Raw genomic sequence first — 17,666 nt, forward strand, 5'->3', positions numbered from 1 at the left:
GACAGAGGAGCCTGGTAGGCTACAGTCCATGGGGTCCCAAGAGTTCGACATAGAGACTAAAGAGAGAGAGAGAGGGTACTTAGTTCAGTTTGAATAATTGAGTCTCATTTTTCTTCTTCAGGAAATTGTTCAAAGCAGTTTAACCTCTTCAGTTTATACTAACACCTGGGTGGTATTCATCTGTGCTCCAGAAAAGACAATGACAGGAATGGGAATGAGTGGATAGTTGGAAGTCTGACAGATATTTCGCTTGGGGGGAGCATGTCTTATGCGAAGGCATTATTTGCACCTGAATCTTCAGCTACTGTACCTATCATTTATGTCCTTACAAATTCAAAGTTCATATTGAGTCATTTTAGAATAGAGACTATAATCAAAGCTGCTAACTCAGGGACTATTTCATAGGACTACCTAATGCCTTTAAGATGATTTTGCTGGGGATGTTGCTACCGATAGTGAGGATCATGATAATAGTGATGACAATAATAATAACAATAACTAAAATTCATTTCAGGTTTTTATATGCCTGGCACTTTGTCAGATATTTCTGTAAAGTTTCAGTAACCCGTACTACATGCATTTTGCTCTATTTCCTCTTCATTGGTTTCTTGAGTGAGGGTTAAGATTAGGAACAAGAGAATGTACTGAGGCTAGAACTTTAACATGATGAAGGATTTTTGTTATTTGCACTTTTCCTGGCCTCCCTGATAGCCCAGGTTCCACATGTTGCTCAAATCTCTATTGTAAATGAGGTTTAAGCTTATCTCTCAATTAGGAATTAGCTTAGTCTGGGAATCTCAGGAGAAAGGGCTAATAATAAAGTTTATGGTTTAAATTTTAGCTTAGAGGCATCATATCCATCTTTTGGATTATGTATGGTTTAGCTACACTCACTGGGGTGAGGGGTTTCTAATAGATATTAGAACCCTAGCCTAGATTTTTCTGACTGCAAAACAGTCCTTTTGCCTTGGCTTTTCTATCTCAAAACTATAGAGTTGAAATCATTTAGGATGAGCACACTGATAACTACCCGTAACACCTACAACTCATCTCCCCTATCTCAAGTCCATGGATTATCACATTCTGCTGTTCTGGCTTCGATAAACATTTCACATTATCAGGCATAAATTTAGATGCGTAGTTCAGACTTCATCACCCTTCCTTTCTTGCCCAGATTGTTATAGACCAAGGTCAAAGCTTTTAAATGTTCCCGATGGAGTATAAAGCATTAAAATTTCAAGACATTCCAAACATTTGCCTCCAAGGTTTGTGACCAATGTATGCATTAATTTGCCCTTTGGTCTTAGCTTTTGCCATGAAAGTCTTAGGTCAGGTCAACATCAGTGTGTTCAATTTTTCTTCCATTCACTTAAGTAAACAGTCGCTCCCGAAAGCCCCAGGAAACGAATACCAAGCGAATCCATAAAAGACAAAGAAGTCAATAGACAGAATTGCTCATTTTCAGATGGGATTTGCCCTGTTCAACTTACTTTTATCATTGCAGAGCAACCGAGTGTAATGGTAATAGCGGATGAGAATAGACCTTTAATTAGATTGGGCTATTATGGATCTGCTTGCTGCCAAAGCAGACTGTGTGTTCTTCATCTCTGCCAAGATGAAAATATAGTTCAAAAGCAACATGGAGTTGCTTGACGTCCACCATGAGCCCTTCCGGATTCATTTCGAGATGGGGGCTCGTGTGTTCTCGCGCCACCATGACATGGCCGCTTCTCAAAGGAAGTGTTTCCTGGCCATTTTAAAAAGCGGCAAATCTTCCCAAATACCAGGAAAGGAACTCAACCTTCTCAATTTTCTCATATACAAATGGAAGAAACCAGTTCCTGTTGGAATCATCACATCACATTGTATTGTGAGTGTGAGGAGATAATGTTTGTGAGAGTGCTCTGAAAATTGGAAATCTCTTTATGGAAGTACGATGATTATATTGTTACTGTCAGTCAATCAAATTCTCCACGTATTGCCAAAGTTTGAAGGAAAGCTTGAAACCTTTCCTACTCTTTTAAATCTCCTTGTATCTTTTTCTCTTTTTAATTTCACTTGGGCTGTGAAATTGCTCAGCTACAATCTTGATAGCTATTGAAGTGTAATTTAAACATGGTGGTGGTGGTTTTGTTGCTAAGTCACATCTGACTCTTGCGACCCCATGGACTGTCTATGGGGTTTCATTTAGCCATTAGCAAATTTCATAGACAATCTTATGTGAAATTCGATATCCTTAGATTTTCATTCCATCCATATTGAGAAAGACATGAAAATATTCTCTGAAAATGGAAAAATTAGTGAAGATTCCTCACTATCTATGTTATGAATTTTGTTTTAAGTGTGAAGTAAAAAATAGATGATTGTTCTGTCCAGCTAAGCCACGTTTTGGCAGGTATTGAACTTGTTCCACTCACATTATCCTGATTAGAATTAAATCTAGAGCATAATCCATATATGTGTATACCTGTGCATGTGGGTATACACATGTCTGTGAGAGAGAGAAGCAATAAACATCTTGGGTAGTTCAACACAGCACATTAAACTGATAATGCAGTTTTTCAGTTCTGAAAACTGAAAATATGAAATGGCATAGCAAGAATACAAAAGTAAATAATAAATCATTCTGGCCCGTAAACAGCTTTACACCTAGAGGATAAATAGAGAATTCCTTTGACATTTTCAGTTCTTTTAAATGAGATAGTTGAACCACATGATATTTAAAGTTGTCTCAAATACAAAATGGTGTGGTGTTTTAGTTGTTAAGTCATGTCTGACTCTTGTGACTCTGTGGACTGTAGCCCGCCAAACTCCTTTGTCCATGGGATTTCCCAAGCAAGATTACTGGAGTGGGTCACCATTTCTTTCTCCAGGAGATCTTCCTGACCGAAGGATCAAACCCAGGTCTCCTGTAGGCAGTCTCCTGCACTGAAGCTGGATTCTTATTCTAATGAGCCAGGAGGGAAGCCTCCTAAAAAAATGTGATTGTACTTAATTTTTACAATATTTTACTTTATTTTTAATTGGAGGATAATTGCTTTACAATGTTCTGCTGTACAGCAATGTGAATCAGCCATAAATATACATATATCCCCTCCCTCTTGAGCTTCCCTCTTAACTTATAGGAAATTTAATACCTTGGATTTAGGTTTTAGAGTAAAGGAGAGGAAGGTTTTCTGAAGGAGATGGAAAATCTTTCATCCCTGAAAGGGCCAGATTAACCAAAATAAAACTTAGATTCTACAGGCCTAAATTTTATTTATTATTATTTTTTTATCATTAGGAATAAACACATGCATACACATACACACAAGCATTAGTGGGGAAAAAAAAGTGACTGGTGGTATTACTTTTATTCCTTTCTCTTTTGGTCATTTGTGCCCTTTTCATTCTCAGACCCCAGAGCAGTTCAGTTTAGTTCAGTCGCTCAGCCATGTCTGAATTCTTAGGACCTCATGGATTGCAGCATGCCAGGCTTCCCTGTCCGTCACCAACTCCTGGAGTTTACCCAAACTCATGTCCATTGATCGGTAATGCCACCCAACCATCTTATCCTCTGTCGTCCCCTTCTCCTCCCACCTTCAATCCAACATCAGGGATGAGTCAGTCTGTTGCATCAGGTGGCCAAAATATTGGAGTTCCAGCTTCAACATCAGCCCTTTCAATGAACACCCAGGACTGATCTCCTTTAGGATGGACTGGTTGGATCTCCTTGCAGTCCAAGGGACTCTCAAGAGTCTTCAACAGCACAATTCAAAAGCATCAGTTCTTCGGCACTCAGCTTTCTTTATAGTCCAACTCTCACATCCATACATGACTAGTGGAAAAACCATAGCTTTGACTAGACAGACCTTTGTTGGCAGAGTAATGTCTCTGATTTTTAATATACTGTCTAGGTTGGTAATAACTTTTCTGCCAAGAAGCTGCTGCTGCTGCTAAGTCACTTCAGTCATGTCCGACTCTGTGCAACCCCAGAGACGGCAGCCCACCAGGCTCCCCCATCCCTGGGATTCTCAAGGCAAGAACACTGGAGTGGGTTGCCATTTCCTTCTCCAGTGCATGAAAGTGAAAAGTGAAAGTGAAGTCGCTCAGTCGTGTCCGACCCTCAGCGACCCCATGGACCACAGCCTTCCAGGCTTCTCCGTCCATGGGATTTTCCAAGCAAGAGTACTGGAGTGGGGTGCCTGCGTCTTTTAATTTCATGGCTGCAGTCACCATCTGCAGTGATTTTGGAGCCCAAAAAATAAAGTCTCGTCACTGTTTCCATTGTTTCCCCATCTATTTGCCATGAAGTGATGGGACCAGATGCCATGATCTTAGTTTTCTGAATGCTGAGATTTAAGCCAACTTTTTCACTCTCTTCTTTCACTTTCATCAAGAGCTCTTTAGTTCTTTATTTTCTGTCATAAGGGTGGTGTTATCTGCATATTTGAGGTTACTGATATTTCTCCAGTCAATCTCGATTCCACCTTGTGTTTCTTCCAGCCCAGCATTTCTCATGGTGTACTCTGCATATAAGTTAAATAAGCAGGGTGACAATATATAGCCTTGACATACTCCTTTCCAGATTTGGAAACAGTCTGTTATTCCATGTCCAGTTCTAACTGTTGCTTCCTAACCTGCATACAGATTTCTCAGGAGACAGGTCAGGTGGTCTGGTATTCCCATCTCTTTCAGAATTTTCTACAGTTTATTGTGATCCACACAGCCAAAGGCTTTTGGCATAGTCAATAAAAGCAGAAGTAGATGTTTTTCTGGAACTCTCTTGCTTTTTTGATGATCCAACGGATGTTTGCAATTTGATCTCTGGTTCTTCCAGCTTTTCTAAAACCAGCCTGAACATGTGGAATTTCAGGGTTCCCATATTGTTGAGCCTGGCTTGGAGAATTTTGAGCATTGCTTTGCTAGTGTGTGAGATGAGTGCAATTGTGTGGTAGTTTGAACATTCTTAGACTTCAATTTAGGTGGATATATCGTGACACTGGAGTTGACTGGTGATTCTGTTCAATATTGTCCATCAGAAAACATCTGCCCCTTTAAAAAATGATTATATATATATATATATATATATATATATATATATATACACACACACACACATATATATATATATATGTATGTATGTATATGGCTTTCCATGCCTTAGCCCAGCTCTACTGAACAAGAATCTCAAAAGGAAAGATACAATAATCTGAAATTGTTGAATCTCTCAAGTTAATTCTGATCTATCCAACTTGAACAACTTTTGGAACATCCCGGAGTTAGACTATTTTGCTTGTGAGGTCACTTGTTTTCTAATTAGTTCCACTTTATTCCATATCAAGAATGCTTTATTTTTCATCTAAGGCTGCTGTTCCTCTTACACTTTTCCCTAGGTTAATTTAATCTCTATTCCAACACAGGCATTTTATGAATATCTTCTAATTTTCCCTTTTTATCAGCCTTGAAATTACTCAGCCAATTCTAAACTGTAATTGTTTAATGACTGACAAATTTGACCTGTTTTTCCTTCTGACTTGTTAGGTCAGAGGTTTGTCATCTTCCCTATTCCTCCCAATACTACATATTTTTCCATATATGACCCATTTTAAAGAAGGTTGACTATAGTCAAAATAAGGATACAGATCTCTGAGAAATAGAGTCAAAATATTTGATCTGATAGATAGAGTGCTTGAAGAACTATGGTCAGAGGTTCGTGACATTGTACAGGAGACAGGGATCAAGACCATCCCTGAGAAAAAGAAATGCAAAAAAAGGCAAAATCGTTGTCTGAGGAGGCCTTACAAATAACTGTGGAAAGAAGAAAAGCAAAAGGCAAAGGAGAAAAGGAAAGGTATACCCATTTGAATACAGAGCTCCAAAGAACAGCAAGGAGAGATAAGAAAGCCTTCCTCAGTGATCAATGCAAAGAAATAGAGGGAAACAATAGAATGGGAAAGACTAGAGATCTCTTCAAGAAAATCAGAGATACCGAGGGAACATTTCATGCAAAGATGGGCACAATAAAGGAAAGAAATGGTATGGACGTAACAGAAACAGAAGATATTAAGGAGAGGTGGCAAGAAAACACAGAAGAACTATACAAAAAAGATCTTCATGACCCAGATAATCATGATGATGTGATCACTCACCTAGAGCCAGATGCCCTGGAATGTGAAGTCAAGTGGGCCTTAGGAAGCATGACTACAAACAAAGCTAGTGGAGGTAATAGAATTCCAGTTGAGCTATTTCAAATCCTAAAAGATGATACTGTGAAAGTGCTGCACTCAATATGCCAGCAAATTTGGAAAGCTCAGCAGTGGCCACAGAACTGGAAAAGGTCAGTTTTCATTCCAATCCCAAAGAAAGGCAATGCCAAAGAATGTTCAAACTACCACACAATTGCACTCCTCCCACAGGCTAGCAAAGTAATGCTCAAAATTCTCCAAGCCAGGCTTCAACAGTACATGAACTATGAACTTCAAGCTGGATTTAGAAAAGGCAGAGGAACCAGAGATCAAATTGCCAGCACCTGTTAGATCATCAAAAAAGCAAGAGAGTTCCAGAAAAACACCTACTTCTGCTTTATTGACTATGCCAAAGCCTTTGACTGTGTGGATCACAACAAACTGTGGAAAATTCTGAAAGAGATGGGAATACCAGACCACCTGACCTTTCTCCCGAGAAACCTGTATTCAAGTCAGGAAGCAATAGTTAGAACTGGACGTGGAACAACAGACTGGTTCCAAATAGGAAAAGGAGTACATCAAGGCTGTATATTGTCACCCTGCTTATTTAATTTACATGCAGAGTGCATAATGAGAAATGCTGGGCTGGATGAAGCACAAGCTGGAATCAAGATTGCTGGGAAGAATATCAATAATCTCAAATATGCAGATGACACCACCCTTATGGCAAAAAGTGAAGAGGAACTAAAGAGCTCTTGATGAAAGTGAAAGAGGAGGGTGAAAAAGTTGGCTTAAAACTCAGCATTCAGAAAACTAAGATCATAGCATCTGGTCCCATCACTTCACTGCAAATAGATGGGGAAACAATAGAAACAGTGACAGACTTTATTTTCTTGGACTCCAAAATCACTGCAGATGGTAACTGCAGCCATGAAATTAAAAGACGTTTGCTCCTTGGAAGAAAAGCTATGACCGACCTAGGCAGCATATTAAAAAGCAGAGACATTACTCTGCCAACCAAGGTCCATCTAGTCAAAGCTATGGTTTTTCCACTAGTCATGTATGGATGTGAGAGTTGGACTATAAAGAATGCTGAGGGCTGTAGAATTGATGCTTTTGAACTGTAGTGTTGGAGAAGGCTCTTGAGACTCCCTTGGACAGTAAGGAGATCCAACCAGTCCATCCTAAAGGAAATCAGTTCTCAATATTCATTGGAAGGACTGATTCATTGGAAGGACTGAAACTCTAATCCTTTGGTCACTTGATGGGAGGAACTAACTCATTAGAAAAGACCCTGATTCTGAGAAAGTTTGAAGGTGGGAGGAGCAGAGAACAACAGAGGATGAGATGGTTGAATGGCATCACTGACTCAATGGACATGAGTTTGAGTAAACTCTGGGAGTTGGTGATGGACAGGGAGACCTGGTGTGCTCCAGTCCATGGGGTTGCAAACAGTCGGACACGACTGAGTGACTGCACTGAACTGAAAAGTAGGTTCACTATCGTCAAAAAAGGATACGGATGTCTGAACTTTGCAAGTCATTTCTTTGTATCTGGTAGTTTTGGTTGTAATCCTAGCAAGCCAGACCTTTTTAATTTCCTCCTTACTGTTCCCATCTGATCAGTCTTTCCTTTGGATCAAATATCCCTGATGGTTTCTGAGAATTCAAAGTCATATATTATATTAATATCATATCATTCCACATTTCCAAATATATTTAACATTAAACCTCAAAGCTCCCCAAATCTGATGCACAAGTCATAAGATGACTCACTCTTCCTGGAACATATCCTGTATGCCCAGAATATTAAATCACAGTGTACGGCAAAGGCCACAGGCCACATCTCTATCATTCATTTTTATATTTTAATATAACATGTAAAACAGTGCATGTAGCCAGTTCTTACTAAATAAATGTTGCACTGTTGCTTATCATCATCAGAGTCCATAATGCTAATATATTTGTTGTGGTTGCTAAGTTGTGTCTGACTCTTTTCGACCCCATGGACTATAGCGCACCAGTCTCCTCTATCCTTCACTATTTCCCGGAGTTTGCTCAAATTCATGTCCATTGAGTTGGTGGTGATATTTAACCATCTCATCTTCTTCCACCCTCTTCTCCTTTTGTCTTCCATCTTTGCCAGCATGAGGGTCCTTTCCAAAGAGTTGGCTCTTCACATCAAGCGGTCAAAGAGCTGGAACTTTGGATTCCCTGGTGGCTCAGATGGTAAAGAATCCACCTGTATAGTGAGAGACTCAGGTTAAATCCCTGGGTCAGGAAGGTCCCTGGAGAAGGGAATGGCAACCCACTGCATTATTCTTTCCTGGAGAATCCCATGAACAGAGGAGCCTGGTAGGCTACAGTCCATGGGGTTGAAAAGAGTCAGCCATGACTGAGTTACAACACTTTAATTTTTAGACTTCTGAGAAGGCAATGGCACCCCACTCCAGTACTCTTGCCTGGAAAATCCCATGGAGGGAAGAGCCTGGAAGGCTACAGTCCATGGGGTCGCGAAGAGTCAGATACAACTGAGCGACTTGACTTTCACTTTTCCTTTCATACATTGGAGAAGGAAATGGCAACCCATTCCAGTGTTCTTGCCTGGAGAATCCCAGGGATGGGGCGCCTGGTGGGCTGCCGTCTATGGGGTCACACAGAGTCGGGCACGACTGAAGCGACTTAGCAGCATGGTCCAACTCTGTCATCCATACATGACTAAATAGCTTTAACTATACAGACCTTTGTCAGTAAAGTGATATCTCTGCTTTTCAATACACTATCTAGGTTTGTTAAGCTTTCTTTCCAAGAAGCAAGCATCTTTTAATTTCATGGCTTCAGTCACTGCCTGTAGTAATTTTGGAGACCAAGAACTCAGTTTTTTGTTTTTTTTTTTTTTTAAATGTTGAGTTTCAAGATTTTACTCTCAAGTTTCACTGCTTTTCACTCTCTTCTTTCACCCTCATCAAGAGGCTCTTTAGTTCCTCTTCATGGTCTGCCATTAGAGTGGTATCATCTGCCTATCTGAGGTTGTTGATTCCAGCTTTTGATTCATCCAGCCCAGGATTTTGCATGATTTACTCTGCATATAAATTTTAAAAAGCACAGTGAAAATTTACAGCCTTGATGTAGTCCTTTCCCAATTTTGAACCAGTCAGTTTTTCTATGTCTGATTCTAACTGTTGTTTCTTGACCAGCATTCAGATTTCTTAGGAGACAGGTCAGGTGGACTGGTACTCCTATTTCTTCAAGAATTTTTCACAGCTTGTTTTGATCCACACAGTCAAAGGCTTTAGTGTAGTCAGTTAAGCAGAAGTGTATGTTTTTCTGGCACTCCCTTGTTTTCTCCATGAACCACTCAATGTTGGCAATTTGATCTCTGCTTCCTCTGCCTTTTCTAAACCCTGCTTGTACATTTGGATGTTCTCAGTTCACATACTGCTGAAGCCTAACTTGAAGGATTTTGAGCATAACCTTGCTAGTATGTGAGATGAGTGCAATTGTGCAGTAGTTTGAGCATTCTTTGGCATTGCCCTTCCTTGAGATTGCAATGAAAACTGACCTTTTCCAGTCCTGTGGCCACTGCTGAGTTTTCTTCTTCCTAAGGCCCACTTGACCTCACACTCCAGGATGCCCAGCTCTAGGGAGTGACCACACCACTGTTGTTATCCAGGTCATTAAGACCATTTTTGTATAGTTCTGCTGTGTATTCTTGCCACCTCTTCTTAATCTGTTCTGCTTCTGTTAGGTCCTTACTGTTCATTATTAAACACATACTGATTGAATACCTACTATATGCTAGAACTATTTGCAGGTACCAGAGACAAATAACTTACCCCCTAGAAATGTAGTTATTTGTCACAAGTTGGACCAAGCTAGAGAAAGTGGAGTGTGCACTGCTGTCTCAGTGCAATTCTTCCACTTCTATTGGAAAAACAATCTGAATTTCTCCCTAATGATGTCCCTAGTGATGTGTAAATTTTATTCTTTCCGTATCTAAAAGGGAAGCTTTTTTTTTTTAATGACTAAAATAGTAGCTATACTTTTTGAGCACATCTAATGTATTAAAAACATTACATTAGATACACTCTGTAGGGGTATATATTATTTATTCTCATGAAAGTGAAATAGAAAGTTTCAATCACTTAAAATTCTGAACCTGAGATTCGAACCCTGCCCTGACTGCTCCAAATCTCATTCCCTCCCACAGACTACTTTTCAACAGACATGCTCAGAAATGCTCCCATGTGAGTTCTGATTCCCTGAGAATACTCTGCTCGCCTTCCACCTCCCTTCCCATTCTCCTTCGCCTGGCACCACAAGAGACCTTGAAGAAGGTTAGGAGTTTGCAGGGGTTCCTCTTTCATAGACAGAAGCTTGCTGTGAAACCTATCACAGCAGCTGAAAGATACAAGTAAATGTTTTCCAAATAAAAATCCCTCAGTGAATCAAAGAAAGAAAAGGTATAATTTTCCTTTGGTAAATGCAACATGCACACGTTATTTGAAACAGCTGGTTCAAGTGGAAATGAATGACTTCCCCAGGGTCCCAATCTGACAGTAAGTGCTTGCTGCTTACATGTGTGGAAGAGGGAATGGGGACAGATATTGTAATGGAGCAGAACAATTTCTTCACCTCATCAGTTCATGAATATTTGAATGGAGAGGGTGTGATCTGGAGAGTTTTTTTCACAGCTTTGCTTTTTTATTTTCCCTCCAGTATCCCTCTCATTTAGCGAGCATCTATCATACCTACTACTGTCCAGACATATTTCTAGGCACTGTGGCCATAAAGTTCAATATGATACATTCCTCCACTTCAAGAAACATTCTTCTTTCATTATTCCCCAAATGATTAGACAAATGTATTAAACAAGGGAGGGCAGATGTCCTTGCTTTAAAGTGAGGGTAAAGAAATAAAGGCTCTTCAGTTGCCTACTCTGTGACTATATTCTTTGCTACATGCATAGACAAGTGGGAACTTTGGGAGAGAAACATTGATCTTCATATACAGTACTTTTCTAACTTACTTACTATGCTATCCGATTCAATGAATATTTTTTTAGTATTTATATAAGATGTAAAATTCTCCATTCTAGTGCTTTTTCAACCAAAAGCTTTTATTCTCCTGCATCACGGGCTGTCTTTTACTAAACAAGAACACTTATGTACCTCAGCTAAGAAATATTTACTGAAAAATACATTCAAAAGCTTTGCATTAGTCAGGATGCCGGTAAGCAAGAACTCTTTACAGAGACCAAGTGGGGCAGTTACTGCTCTTCTTAACCTACTTTCTACAGTCTTTATTAGAGAGAGTGAATTACATGAGGAAACAGAAATCTGATCTGCTTATTCATACGAAGTTGCCAAGAAGTCAAGGTCATGCTTTTTAAGTTCTGTGGGTTGGAGCCAGTGATAACTTCATTCTATTTTACTAGAAAAAGTGGAGGTGTGTCTTTAAAGGAACTAAGGGATGGGGGAACAACATCTCAATGTCCAAAAAGAGAGGATGGATGTAGGGGGTGAAGAAAGGTTGATGGAGGAAAATCCCACTTGTTGAAGTCTGTGTAAAGAGCCAATATGATTTACTGATAGACAGGAGTCTAGTAATTCAGAACAAAAGTATCTAGGGAAAATAGTATGAAGGGATAATCACGTCCAGTGTAACATGTAATTAAGAGAGGGAATACTTACTCAGTTCAAAACTCAGAGTGATGATAAATCCCCAGTGAGCTGGATTTGTGATTCATAATAGTCTTTAAAACATGGAGGTTTCTATATTATCATCAGAGGACTGAGAAATTTGTAATTTCTAAGACAATAGTATGATACCAACAGGAAGATTAGAACCTTAGATGGAAAAATCCAAGTCTATTTTCCTTCACTGTCTACTTACCAAATATGATGCTGCCTAAAGAGCATGCCTTTTTCTTTCTTTCTTTCTTTTTAAAGAAAAGTTATGAATTTGGGGCTGTTTTGGTGGGAACATACTCTGCGTAGGCATATTCTACCACGTAATGAGTTGTGACTAGGAAGAATCGCCATGATGAGAAGGTCCCAGTCCCCTGTCGAAGAGTGGCAGATGACAAAGTTCCAAACCAGTCTGAAGTCTAAGAGCTGAAGATTAGTGTGAGAATAGAGAGTTATTCCATTGTCTGCCTTGATTTCTGGGACAATACCCATTTACAGTCTAGCTCCAGAGAAGGGAGAATTATAGTAAGAATACAGAAGAGATTCTGTAATAATCAAAATGAAAGAATTGTGGACCACTTTGCCTCCTAAGAATGGGAACAGAAGTCATAGGAGCTGCAAAGGCTCTCTGTATGTGCATTAAAACCCTTTTCTCCCACTTCCTTGACTAAACTCACTGTTTTTTTCTCCCTCAAAACCTGAGACCATCAGTCCTCCTCAAAACTCTAGTGAGCAGAGATAACTTGCAATTCATTCAGTTCCAAAGTTACAAAAACGTCAATCACTACACAACTGTTGCTGTAAATCACTGAGTTGAACTTAAATTTCTCTGAACATTATGGACATTATGAAGAGAAAATTGCAACAAGGGAGGTGGAACTGGCAAATAACCCAGCTGTAGTGTCAATAAGAGAAAGTTTTACACACTCTTAGATTTGAATTGATCCATGGGACTTGACAATCAGTCTGTAAATGGTGAGTAACAGGTAGGCACATATGAACTTCAAGTTCTTTGAGATGGTTCTCCACAATGCAGAAATGAATCAATGGCTCGGAAGTCCTAAGAAGAAGACAGTGTTGGTCAGTAGCTTGACTGAAACTGGTGCAGGAGGAAATGCAAAATCCTGATGAAGGCACCCCCAGCATCAGAGTATGTAGTGAGATGTGTGCTGTAGATGGGTAAGGTCCAGGGTGACACTGTCTAGGGAATCTCATAATTCCTTGGGCTACCTCAGTCTTTTCTTGACCCATGTACAAAAACAGATAGTGACCTTATACACACTTCGATTCTTTATATGGGGACACCAGAAATCGCTGATTACTATGCCCAATATCTCAAATGGATTGTGGAGGCCATAACCGTTCAAGTGCAGACCTGGAATCTGATCACTGGTTTCTTCAGTTAGGTCATACAGTCAAGTGGACAAAGTGCTGTCCAAACTGTGGTACCCAAGCCAGCGGCTTGACCATCATTTTGGGGATTGCTAGAAAGGAAAATTATAATCTCTGTCCTGATTTAGTGAATCAAAATGTCTAGCTAGGAGAGGGGAGAGAGATCAGAATTTTTGAATATTTTAAAGCTTGAAATGCATTGGTATGAAGACAGTTTTCTTAGCATTCCATTCTTCATTCAATAAGTTTTTACTTTGTGCTACGCACTTTTCTAAAAACTGGACTTTCAGTGATAAACAAGACAGGGCAAAATTTATGAAACAGCAGATTTCAGCAGTGAGGAAAAATATTAAACAATAATTTATTCAATTAGTGATTTCAGTATAGTTGTGGTCAATGTGTTAAAAATAGACACAGGAAAATTCTGAGGTATTTGAAAACATATGCTGGGGAAAGCAATGATGTCGTTGATAATATCTTGACATTGTGATGTTATATATGAAAAACAAGAGTGTAAAATAAAAACCACAAAAAAGGCTTAATTTGATGTGGTGTAACCCAGGGGATCACCTTTCATTGATGGCAAATCCAAGAAGGGGAGGCCTGTGTGGAATATGGTACTATTGGCATCCAGCCATTTCTTACACTTTGACTTCCCCCTCTTTTTAAATAGAATAAAGCAATTCAATAAAACCAATACCAGAATCTATTCTAACTCCGTCTCCAAGGGATGATTTAACTTGGTGGTGTTAATGCAATGGTTCTTAAATGGATTTGGTATTGGTTAATCACGGTAGAAATATCAGGATGCTGAAGCTTGAAGGTCAGAACAGGGTATAAGCAGAGGTACGATGGGAATAAAGGATGGATTGCATCACTGAGCAAGGTACAGTTCCTTCCTGCATGGTCCCCACTGAATGCTTCACAATTCTATCCTGTGAAAAAACTATTTAGATGAGATGGATGAAGAATAATGAACCAAAATAATGTACTTGAAATGTACTTGCCAAGTACATTTTAAAAGCTTTTTTTAAAAAAAATTCTATGAAACTTTCACTTATTCAATTGGAATTGAGAGACGAACAACTTATTTTTGTGTTTTGATATTTTCCTAAATTTTGAGCAGGAAGACAGGATGTGATTTCCTCAGTGGTGAAACCTCTTATTCCTCTAGCTACCAAGAAGTTTTCTCTTTCTTTGTTCTCTTATATTTAAGTCAACACTTCATTTTCTGGTGGTTGATGTGTTCTATTTGATTCAACACTTTATAGTACTAGTAAAATGGCAATTGTGTCCTGCAATGCCTGATCCATGTCCAACTCTTGATAAAGTTTTATTTAGCAGACGAATGAATGAATAAATGTGTATTGCTTTAACATCTACTAGCCTTCTAGAAAGAGTTGGAGTGAGGAAGAAGAAGGACTCTTTAAGAGCTGCATTCAAACTTGGATTATGAGAGAGGATTGTGATGAATCCAAGGGATTTGATACATTTCATTAACTTTAGATGTTCTTTATGCCATCTTATTTCTCCTCATAGCAGTTAAACAATTTTATTTTTGACATGATGAATCTCTGTTTCCTCCACCAAAATATTGACTCCATGACAATAGAGCTGATTTGCTTTAAATCTTTTTTCACAAATGCAGCAACTCCTACAATAGTACTCTGAACTTAAAAAGATGCTCAGGTAAATATTAGTTGAATGATGTCTTGTCTTGAAAGTGAGCCTGCGGCAAGGATTTTAGCACAAGTATTTTATTTGAGAGGTGAAGAAAGCAACTGTAGAGGAGTAGAGAATTTGGAAAAGGGAAGAAAATGCAGTTAAAAGAGGGTATCCAGTTAATGGAAGTTATCAAGGGTCTCAACGAGCCTCCATTGGGAATGAACTCACTTTGCTTCACTGAGGCTAGATGGGGTGGGGGCCCAGCTCCCCACGGCACCCCTCTGACACAGAGGTGGGGAGTTATGTGTGACGAGAAGTGGAGTGTTAAGTGGCCTTGCCTCCCACTGTTTTGGTGATTCCCATTGGTGCCAGGTGGGTTTATGCTCTCTACCAGATCCCGTTGACACCAGAGGTGGAGGAAAGTAGGGTGCTGATTTCCTCTGACTTTCGCCACTGAGTGGAATCTCATTGCTACCAGATGGAGGTGGAGACTCAGCTAGCCACTGGATTTGTAACTGGGCAGGACCCTATGGGGTCTTTTTAGGACCATGTCCTTTGCCTGCTTCCTCTTGTCCATTAAAAAAAACTTTAGCCAAAGAATAAATTTAATCAGAGAAGCAAGAAAATGCAGAAACAAAGGAAAGCAGTCAAACAAGACAAAATAATAGCTCAGTCATTTAACACAGTCAAGGATCTTCAGTTCCTTCTTAAGGATTATAGATAATATTCTGAGCCATATCCTTTGTGCTGGTTTGCAGACACTGAAAGTCCCACCAGGTAGAAAAAGTTACCTGAACAATGACCAGCCTGGAGCATGACATAGGCTGTTACATCTTGCACAATTTCAAGAACTGGCCTCAAGGAAATGGAAACCAACTGACCCTTCAACTGCAGATCAACGGTACTTAAAACAATCAAGATGACATGGATCAGACCACCACAAGACCAATTTCAAGATGCGTCTTGAATCTGACTTCTGTTCTGAACGTAGCCCCCTCCCTCTGACTCTATTTCCCTGAAACTCCCCTTTAAAAGCTCTTGCCTTCTGATAGCAGTGGGAATTTAGTTCTTGGGGACATGTTCTTCTCCCCTCATTGCTGGCCTCTGAAATAACCCTACTTTCCTTTCTTACCAATACTGGTCACTTGAGTATTGGCTTTCAATAAGGTCAATTTACCTATAGTTATTTAATTAATTAACCTATGAGATGGTCATTTAATTATTTAACCTATGTAATATATATAACCTATATATATATAATAACCTAGGTTATTTAATTAATTAACCTGTGGTTAATTAACCTATGAGATGGTCAGCCTAACATGAGTTTGGTAACAGATCCTGCTGAAATTGTACTTACAGCCTGCTTCTGATGAATGGAAGATGGAAGAGCAACTCCCAGCTTAGACTTAACATCTACTACCTTGGCTGGCTGGGGAAACTGACCACCTTCTGCTTGAACTGAGCTGGAATGAAGGATTAGCAAGTTACTTAGGCACTCTCCTCATAAGGTAGATGAAGCTCAGACCATGTCTGCTTCTGTGGGTTGGTGGGGTGGGTAGACTGCAAACAAGTCATATCAACCCTCCTGAACCATGGAGAGGAGGGTTGCAGGTTTTCTGTGAGTGCTTCCTTGATTAGGATCAGTATTGCCAAAAAGGTTTCTTGTCGTCTTAAGCCATGACTTCTCCAGTCGTTTGGCTAAAAATTATAGACTTCCTCAATTCTTCTTTTAGCCTGCTGAATGTTCAGGATTGAGGGTTTATACAATGCTCTGTCTGGAATATGTGGGAGCAAATAAGGAAACAGGGAATTCCACCCTGTCACTTTTCATGTCCCCAATTTTCTAGGCAACCCACTGGCTTTCCACCTTTCTTATGCTTGTTTGTTGTGTGGTGTCTGGATTTTTTTTAGCTTTAAATAGGAGACTCCAGAAGGAATGGGTTACTCCATTTTGGCTAGAACCAGAAACCCCTTCAAACCTATTGCTTACAGAAAACTTCAAGCATATGTTCTGATGAGTTCAGCATGTGTTTTAATTGTGTTATTTGTTTTCCTCCATAGTTAGAGAGTTAGTTGAGTGAAAAAATTCTATTTCAAGTGGTGCCACTAGTGGATGTTAGTATACATGTTTCATTCACAATCTTCCTAGTTGTGATTAGTTTATGAGGGAAGATAAACAAAAGATACTATAGCATGTTTCACATGGTAAATTCTTTTTTTTTTTTTTTTTTAACGGAGCATTCCTGATGGCTCAGATAAGAAAGAATCTGCCTGCAATGAGGGAGACCTGGGTTCAATCCCTGGGAAGGGAAGAAGGGAATGGCAACCAACTCCAGTATTTTTGCCTGGAGAATTCCATGGATAGAGGAGACCGGCGGGCTATAGTCCATGCGGTCGCAAAGAGTCAGACATGACTGAATGACTAACATTTAACATTTTTTCTCAGTTGCTTGAACGTGCCATATACTATATTTTTCAGCCTCGTTTATTTAGAAATTAATCTCACACTCAAAATCCAAAATCATTTTCTATTCTCAGCTGCAGTGACCTAAAAAGTTTGCCTTAAGTATGACTCCATAGACATATTTATATTTAATCAAGCCTCCTTACTGACACTCCTGGCTACAGCTGCTGATTCTGCTGCTGACAAGGACAGGAAGGACTTTGAGTAAAATGTTATGATGTCTAGTTAGTTCAGGGCAGGAGTTTTTCCTTCGAACATCACACAGAGGTCATATGATGTGATCTAT

Source organism: Capricornis sumatraensis, chromosome 16 (genome assembly GCF_032405125.1).
Source record: "Capricornis sumatraensis isolate serow.1 chromosome 16, serow.2, whole genome shotgun sequence".
Classification (NCBI taxonomy): Eukaryota; Metazoa; Chordata; class Mammalia; order Artiodactyla; family Bovidae; genus Capricornis; species Capricornis sumatraensis.